The 8,292-nt window shown below is 41.0% G+C and overlaps 1 long non-coding RNA gene across 2 annotated transcripts in view; it reads right to left on the bottom strand.

Moving 5' to 3' along the window:
- LOC310843871 overlaps positions 1 to 6,265 on the bottom strand; it is a 45,036-nt gene extending 38,771 nt beyond the window's left edge. For both annotated transcript variants that reach the window (XR_014563722.1, XR_014563723.1), the window contains exon 1: positions 6,156 to 6,265. This is a non-coding gene — a long non-coding RNA (uncharacterized lncRNA). The remainder of the gene's footprint in view (positions 1 to 6,155) is intronic.
- Positions 6,266 to 8,292: the final 2,027 nt, after the last annotated feature.

Raw genomic sequence — 8,292 nt, forward strand, 5'->3', positions numbered from 1 at the left:
GAGATAGAAGCACTACCAATAAAGAAGATTAGGTATACACACATTTCTTGGTAGCAATTTATCCCCGTCTTTAATAATTATTTACTTATAAGTCCTTGAACATAAGGGTTGATATGCCTTCTAAAATTTGACAGCTACAAAGATTGTAATTAAATATCCCTGCTATTTACGTAAATTGCTAATTCATCTTTTAAGCTTGGTAAGGACCTGTATGGGTCGTAACTGACTCAAAAGGAATTGCTTGAACTAAGCTGCAAGCAAAAGTAAGTGGCAGGAATACTGATTTAGGTAATTCTGTAAAGAAGCCAGTATCTACCATAGGCACAACTAATGTATCAACTAGTGCTTGTGTGTATGAAATGGATTAGACATATTTTCACAGAAACAACTACCTAAGGAAGAAGCAGCAGCAAATTAGAGAATCGCTCATACCTTAACTGAATTGCTATTAAAGGAATTTGGTCAGATTCCTGTCCTTGAAATTACGTCCTATACCACAGGGTTATGGATTTGGATAAGATCTACAGGGTAGTTATTTCTTATATATTATATTACCAGTGGGTAAAATAGGGGTGCCAGTATTCTCACATTTATTGCTTATTTCATCAGTGGGGGAACTCCAGCATATGGACCTAATTTGGCTCACCAATTCCCTCCAAAATGGCCACAAGTCCATTTCTAGCAAGATCTACCCAATCTCCAACCATGTGACATCATTTGATGTTAATCATTTCAACCTGCCCTATAATTCTCTGCAGTTTTCCTAGTGTTAGACCAGGCATAGGCAAACTTGGCCCTCCAGATGTTTTGGGACTACAACTCCCACCATCCCTGACCACTGGTCCTGTTAGCTAGGGATGATGGGGGTTGTAGTCCCAAAACATCTGGAGGGCCGAGTTTGCCTATGCCTGTGTTAGACTTAAAAAATCTGTATAGCTCACATAATTCTAATGGGATATTGATATAAACAAGTAAACAAATACAATTTATACCCTGCCCATCTGGCTGGGTTTCCTCAACCACTCTGGGCAGCTCCCAACTGAATATTAATAATAATAAAAAACTTCCCTAAACAGCGCTGCCTTCAGATGTCTTCTAAAAGTCAGTTAGTTGTTTATTTCCCTGATGGGAGGGTGTTCCCCAGGGTGGGTGCCACTACCAAAAGGCCCTCTGCCTGGTTCCTATAGCTTCACTTCTCGCTTTGAGGGAACCGCCAGAAGGCCCTCAGTGCTAGATCTCTGTGTCAGGGCTGAACAATGGGGGTGGAGACGCTCCTTCAGGTATACTGGGCCAAGGCCATTTAGGTATGAACGTAACATACATAAAATGTACGGAAAATACATCAAATTAAGAAAGATCACACACTTGTTGTGCACCATTACAATGGAGCCCCTGGAAGGTGGCCTGTAGGTCAAAACTTAATCTCCACCCCAGGTTTATTTGGTATGTTAATTCTTCTACCACAGTTAGCTAAAGCAATAATCTCCTTTGAAACTAACACTTGGAATGTCAAAACCACAATAAAATGGCTAAAATAAAATCTATCCTTAAAATCTATCAAAAAGTAAGCAACACAAGTTCTAATTTCAGGCTCACTCCTAGCCCATATTAAAGAAAGCTATTATTTGCTGCCCAAAGTTGGTCAGTAAGGTTGAGATGTTATTCTTTGAAGCAAGTTGTCCAAGGTGGGTGCCACCACTAAGTTGTGCTTCTCCTCACCTTCACAAATTTAATGGTGGACTACAGCACAGCACCTCCCCTACAGATCTTAAAGTGCAAAGGGGGAATATGGAATAAAGCACTCCCTTGTGGAAACTGGGCTCAGAAACCTATGACAGCCAATTTAGCCAAGTTAAAGATCTATGTTATATGAGCAACCTGCCTTGAGATGGGAACAAGATGCAGAATACTGCATCACTGCAATATACTCTTCAGTAGTACCCCCACATATAGTGCATTCAGATAATATCTTAGAGTATATAGGATGGTGGACAGACCTACCTCAGAGAAGGAAGATTGTAGAATGGACAGACTTAAAAAAGGGAAGAGGCTGATAATGTTAACGAACTGTTATCAGTCCATGACACAACATAAATGGGAGAAAAGGAGGGAGGAAAGAAGATGTAATACAGGCAACGATCACCAGCACATGGGTCCTTTTGGACCCAGAAGAAGTTGGAACGGGGGTAAACAGGGTGGGGCATAACGGGGTGGGGTGCACTTATACACTGCTGACATGAATGAGGGCTGGGAACAGAAGCCCTGCACAAAATGGTTGCTGCCTGCATTAAAATGGTGGCCTAGGTGTCTGACTTACAGTTGGGAAAGCAGGCACACACGAAAGCGTGACTCACCCCTCAGTGCCAAATATAGGTATATTTTATTATATTCAACGCAGAAATGCAGCATTTTATTTTAAGTTGAAAACTTTTTCCATGACTGGAAGATGATATACAATCAATAGCCTCTGCTCCATTTTTTTTTTTGGGGGGGGGGGGAGAGAACTTATCTTTAATGTTAGTGATTTCACAGGCGCCAATCCAAACTTTTCTCCATTCATGAAAAAGTACTTTGAAAAGCTTTAATCCCCTCCCCTTCCTTTTCTTTCAGAGGTTACTGCAGGAGAAAGAAATGGTACATTAGGATTTAATACTGTGAGGGGAATTTCAACCTGCATAGCTAAAAAAAAAAAAGTTATACCAGTTGTCTTGACAGAAAGAAACAAAGGAAAAAACCTCACCTGAAACTGAGAAAACTAATACTGCTAGATCTATAAAACATTTATATGGGGGTGGGGAGGGGAGCTTGTATTGTTAAAGGACTTTGAATGCCTGGACAGCTACAGTTATGATGAATCCATCTTATTTTTGGAGGTAAGTGAAAATCCAGTGGAACGCTGACCTTTACAGATGCGGGACCTGCAGGAGGGAGAGACATGAAAGACTCCGCAACCTTTTTATTTTGCTGTAACATCACGGTGGAAAGCAAACCAAGACAAAAGCAAGAGTGATTAGGTAGACAGCAACCCCCCAGATACTTTCATAGCACAGGAAATTGCCAAAGGAGTACAAAAGGCAAAACCTAATGCTTGGATGCATTCCCTAGAGTTTCCCAGCTGCCTCTGAACCAGGAACACGACACTACTGTGGCTTGTGTGTGTAAAATATTTTGTTGCAGAGCTTCTGTGACAGCGCAGTTCATCGGCTGAACAATTCCACCAACAAATAATGAAGATCTTGCAAAGTTTTGTTCCCAATTTGCGACTTTAAAGCCTGTGCTGTAGTGGTTAGCTGAAGTCGCTTTCGTAGAAAAAGCCAAGAATGCAGGAGGTGGGCAGACAAAGTGGTATGTAGATGTGCTCATTCATATTGGTGCAACTGACATTTAAGCCCATTTCTCCACCAACACCTCCTTGCATTTATAGACATCTCTGTTCCTTTCTTTTTCCACTGATTTGCAATGCTCCATCCCCATTTTGTTTCCTCCAACAATTGGCTGGAAGGCAGGACCCCCCCCCCATTCCACATTTTAGTGTTGGGTAGGTGCAGTTAGTGGTGGGTGATGTATATAACTAGGTCAATAGGTTTTGGTCACATGTGTGGTAAAGGGAAGAGATGGTGAGTCCCCGAGGCACTGTCAGGTGGGACTTTCATGCAGTGCTTTGTGACTTATGAGATAGGGCATGGATCACTTTGGAGATTTAACCTGTGTCACTCGCTTGGAGTTGTGCGGCCTTGAAGCAGCATTAATCAGGAAAACCTAGTTCCATACCTGAATGGGTGGGGCAGGGAGAAAGGGGTGGATATAAAGCCTGATAGCATTTGCAATATTTCATACTTTGTGCATATTGTATATTTTTTTGAAAAAATAAGCTACCATTCTTTTTTTATACCATGAGTATAAAAAATACCATTCTTTATTATACCATGAGAATATACCATGAGATATATTCCTTCTTTATTTTGTTAGTGTTTCCTTTACCTACATATCTAATGGAGCTAGGGTTTCCTGAAGTCTCTAATACCCCATGGCCACTATGGTTCATCCCTACTCCTATTGCCACCTGTCATTTTCTCCTCAGAATAGCTTCTCAAACACTGACAATTTACATGCTTGCCAGTACTTTAAATAATAACTTGAATTAGTCCCCAATTAGTCCTGATTCACTTTTTCCCTGATTCATCTCTCTTATCAACAGAGAGTAATGTACTGTCATTCTTTGACTCTCAATTTAATTAACAGCAGTTCACCATAAAGATTCCTAAGCAATTTGAGCCACTGTAATTTGATCCATACGTTCACAGCTCACTGCCCTTTTTGCCCTTTTTGCAACAACCAACTGGCCGAGTCTATGGCCTTAAAGTTCTGCTTCATATTACATCATAGATGTTAATCATTTTCCACATATTCTGTGCTCCTGAATGTGTTCTACAATACAACAAGGCATCCAGTTATAATGACTTTGGAATCAGTAGTAAAGAAAGAAAGGGAATCTTTTTTCTGTTTCAGGCACCTGCCACTCATTCATCATTTATGTGACGTGCTCAAATCAAGTGTCAAAGCTTTTTTTTTTTTTTTTACTGGAAGGCCTTCCTTCTGTATTTCTAGAGAAAAGGAGTAAATTGTGATACAGGATCAACTTACCTCATTGGGGCTGCAGAATATTCCCCTGTACTTGGTCCTAAATCTCTGCCCATGCTTTAGAAGGCTCAGAAGTATTTAGGGAGAAAATATTTGGTGGGAGATCTATCAAGCTTGGCAGATAATTTAGAGTGTAATTCTCATTTTCCAAGAACTGACATTTCCTCAAGGAAATCTGATCCCATGGTTGTAGTTATCTATGAAATTAAGAGATGATTCCAAACTGCATTCTATAAAACTCACCCCACATTTCACAAGATACATCCAAATGCAACCTAGATTCTGTGAAAGATGCATCACGAACAATGTGGGCCAAGTTCAAATGAGAAGTTCAAATGAGGATTAAAATGTGTCTTAAGCATGTTACATGACTGCTTCACATGTGAGACAAAAAGCAAAGCTAAACTAAATCTCACATTGGAGCAGTCATACAAAGTTTTAATTCAAATTAAGATATGGCAGTATTGAGTGTATGGAAGCTGCCTTATACAGAATCAGATTATTTGTCCATTTATAATGGTATACAGTGATTGGCAGCAGCTCTTTGGCTTTTCTCAACCTGGTAACCTCAAGATGTTTTAGACTCCAACTTCCATCAGCCCTACCCAGCATGGCCAATAGTTAAAGATGATGGGAGTTGTAGTGCAGCAAAATATAGCACTTAAGAGGTTGTGGAAAGCTGCTCTAGGGTTTCAGACAAAAGACTTCCCTAGGCCTATCTGGAGATGCTGAGGAATCAACCTGGGACCTACTAACATGCAAGGCAGGTGCTTCACCAATGAACTATGACCCTTCCCTATTCTCAAATAAAGTATCCAGTATATATGAAATAAATATCCAGTAAATATGAAATAGGTAAGTCCAAATAGGTTTCAAAAGATTGTGAAAATTAGTACCACCATGCCTATACAATCTGTATAAACAACCATCACCACCCATTATACATTTCTTCCATGGATTATAGCTGATAGTTCTTTTCATGCAAGACCAAGCACCCATTTTTCAGTTTTTCAAGGGACACAACCAGCATTGTTGCAGTTCACCTGGATGATAATAGGTCAGGGCACAGTGGCAATGAGGTCGGGGCTGGACAGGGGCAGTAGCTATTGCTGCTATCCTGCCCTACCCCTGCACCATTTAATGTAAGCTGCAGTGATACCCGTGTTGGGAGAGTGATTCCTCAGCACCTCTCCATAACACCAGTCACTTCTGGACATGTGGTGCTGCAGTGGGTAGATTTATCAGTGAAATTCTGTTTTCTTGCCTTGTGGAAATGGAAGTGTTTCCCTCCTGAATACGACTACCACTGGATAAAACTCCATCTCTTCACCTGCATTCATAACATTTAACAGTGGCTGCTATTGTAGGATTCGAGTAACTTTAGATTAAAGACAGGCAAGTAACAGCTTCCAAATTATTACTCAGCTTCCCCCTGAGATTTCCCTCATAGAAGTGGACCTCATTTTCCTGAGATAACACAACTTTCAGATCACTTAAGAAATCTCTTCCCTCACCAGACAGAATGAAGGCATTCTTTAGTCTTCAGATATACTTAGGTGAGGGAGGGAAATCCTCACTTACAGAGTCTCAGCATTCAGCAAATCTATTCAACTGTCACTTCAACTGTCAAGCAACTTCAAAATTGCAAGGTCCTTCCCCCTGAATAGAACTTTATGCTAATTAGCCTGCAAGCTTCTTGCACAGACTTAACACATGCAAAACTTTCTTCAGAGTTGTCCCTTCTGCTGAATGGAATACAATACCATTCCTCACAGGTGAAAGAGCTGTGTATATGACAGAGGAATGCTCTCACCCCTCCAGGAAGCACACCTCTGTTTTCTACACAACAGTTTCACCTGCATCTCACCTCAGCCAACTCCTCACAGGGTATGGATCCAATTACTTCCTCTTTCTTATTATAGGGCAGCATAGCAGCTTGTTTCCTAGGAAGCAGAACTCTGTAAAATAATGCAAAAGCAAACTGTCCTTAGAATATAGATAAAAGGTATTATTCTCAAAGGGAGTGTAGATAACAAGTGCTGTTCTCTGACTGTGGAACTACCTTGTGTTTGTAGGAAAAGAACAAACCAGCCAGCATTGTAGTTGTGATCTGTCTGTCTGTCTGTGATGGGGGCAAGTATCCTGTAGCTCTCCACAGGTTGAATGATCCTGGGCCACTTGCCATACTTGTTGGGGTGATGAAATCCATCAACATCTGGAGGACCTCAGGTACCTCATTCATGGTTTACCATTTTCTTCCACCCAATTCTCATATGGAAGACAGTATATGAATATTTATACAAAAACATTTGTATGTTTATAAACACCTTAGAGGGTGTCCCCCCCAAAGCAGCATATAATTTTTGTCAAATGAAAATAAATAAATAATATCCTGAATTATAATGGGGTTCACATGACCCCTCCAACTCATGTTCCTCCATATGAAGAAAGATAGTCATGTCTACCATGTGGAAGTGTATACTGCAAGGAAGGTGCTCTTTGCAGACTACCTTATATCTCAAGCAGCTGGCCAGCAGAACTCTTTCAAGTGGTCTGGAGGTTGCTGACCTTTTAGGGGAACGACCCAGAGAGCCCTCGGTGACCTGCTGTGACAAACAGGCTTCAGATTTCAAGGCTAAAGTTGTTCAACATGGGGGAAACTAACTGAACAGTCGGTACCATTCCAATCAAAGTGCTCAATGCCACAAGCTTGGGACGTGTTGCTGGATCACTTTCAGTTCATTCAGCCCAGTTGCTTGCATCTCTATACTTGATTATGTACCTCCTTGATACCCTTATTAAAGCTAACAGAAGGGTTCACTGGCTGAGTTGGGAGCATGGTAGAGCCACACCTAAAAAGCCAGTTCTGGACCCAGTGATTTTGACCAGCCACAAAAAGCTTCTTTATAAGGAAGATGCTGGAGTGGGTTGTCGCAGCACATTGTAGGCATTTGTGGATGATATGGATTATCTAGATCCATTCCACTCTGTGTTCAATCTGTTCACGAGACTGAATTGTCCTTGGCTGTCCTGATGGATTACCTTTATCAAGAATGGGACAAGGGAAGTTCCAGTTAAATCACTGTAAAGTTACTAAGGACATTGCATGGGAGGGCATGGCTGCCTCTTTCTTTCCATACAGTTAACTAGGAAGGGCACCATGTAGCAACATACTGTCACTTCCAGGGGCTTTTTCTGCAAAACATTTAAATGACCCTGAGAAACACTTTATTTCCAAGCTATCCAAAGAAGAAAGTATAAGGAGAGATAGAAAGCCCTTGGACCACCTCATTAGTTATATAATTAATATTATTTTATTGGCATGCTTTGTTTTGTTTTAAATTTTACCTTAATATTCCATGCACAGATTTTTGACAGAAAGGATTTATCATTCAAGTTGTGTCCATTGGGCTCAAATTAGATTAAGACTATTCCACCTATCCCTAATAAAGCCCTTAGGAGCTTGGATCGAGTTCATCCAAATGATAGTCTTGCCCCATAAGTAGCCAGTCAACCACTTCATTTGCAGGACTTGCACTTTTAAAAATAGCATGTAGTATTTGCGTGGACAGGCGGAGTCCCCAGATCCCGCGCGGTCCCCCCGTCATGTGGAATAACGACTCAAGACAACGTGCTATGGGATTAAATTGG

The sequence above is a fragment of the Podarcis gaigeae genome (genome assembly GCF_964106915.1).
Source record: "Podarcis gaigeae genome assembly, chromosome: 4".
NCBI lineage: Eukaryota > Metazoa > Chordata > Lepidosauria > Squamata > Lacertidae > Podarcis > Podarcis gaigeae.